The sequence below is a fragment of the Meleagris gallopavo genome, chromosome 2, assembly GCF_000146605.3.
Source record: "Meleagris gallopavo isolate NT-WF06-2002-E0010 breed Aviagen turkey brand Nicholas breeding stock chromosome 2, Turkey_5.1, whole genome shotgun sequence".
NCBI lineage: Eukaryota > Metazoa > Chordata > Aves > Galliformes > Phasianidae > Meleagris > Meleagris gallopavo.
Window position 1 is genome coordinate 58,492,736 of NC_015012.2, and position 1,236 is coordinate 58,493,971.

A 1,236-nucleotide genomic window follows, 5' to 3' on the forward strand; every position below is an offset into this window, starting at 1 on the left:
AAATAAGAAACAAAAACCAACCAAACAAAATGTGCCTTACAATAATATGATAAATGTGCAGAGGATGAAAAAGTCCAAGCTTACATTCAATTCTAAACAAGCAGCACTTCAATATATTTTTATTCATTTAATGAACTCATTTTTCAGTGACTTTTCTGATCTCATATTCCTGGAGGGTCCTTGACATTCCTTGAATTTTTTCTCTTTTGCTTTCAGCTGCTTTGTGGTCCCCTTCCTACTTCAGTCTTTCATTGAGATGCTAAGCTGAGTGACAGACTTTAATGAGGTGATATTTGTTGCTAAAGAGACATGCTTATTTAAACAAAATAAGAGGCAGTTACTTTAAAACACTCTATAAATAATAGCTTTATGTGTGGGAGGGGATACTAGTTTAATCAGAGTGGTGATTAGCATATTTCTCATGTGTTATGTTGGAAAAAAATACCTACAAGAACATACATTTCAACTCAATGTAGTTCCAGTCATTCCAGTCTCTGATGTTAATTAAATTGTTTTCAGAATTATACAGTTAAATTTGGCAGTGTCTTGCAAGCACATTGATTTAAATTCTCTTGGAGTCAGTGTTGAGTTGTTATAACTTTAAGATCTGTTTTCAGCATGTTTATTCTGGCATTTTGCAGTCCTAGTTCTAGTAATGACAATACCTTTTATTTTGGGGGGGGTGGCAGGAGGAAAGTCAATTATTCATTTTTGGAGTATCCAGACTGCTTAGGTCTTGCCTAAATTCACCCTCTAGTGAAACGTGGAAAAGAGGAACAACATACTGATAAGGTACCTGAACACACAGCAGCATATAAAATTTGGGCCTTCATCGGAGGTTTCACAACATTCCTCAGGCATGCCTGTGTGTTTCAGTTTAAACCTTTAGAATTCATTTAAAAATGTAATTTAAAAATGTAATTGGATGACATAGCCAACGGTAGGGGCTGAAAACTGATAAAACATATATTAAAACAAGTAAACCAAGTAATGTAGGTAATCAGTATATATCTGTTCAGTTGCTGAAATCTCCTGTGGAGATCAATTGAATGTATACCAAATTCCAGAGAGTTTTGAATGCTTCCACAACTTTCGCGTGTGTGTGTGTGTGTGTGTGTGTGTATGTGCGTGTGGAACCTGACACATTTTAGAATAGTGCTCTAATGCAATCTTGGTTCCATTTCTGTAGATGAAACCCCTATAAATTCTTGAAGAGCTTTCCAGAAGAAGACATTA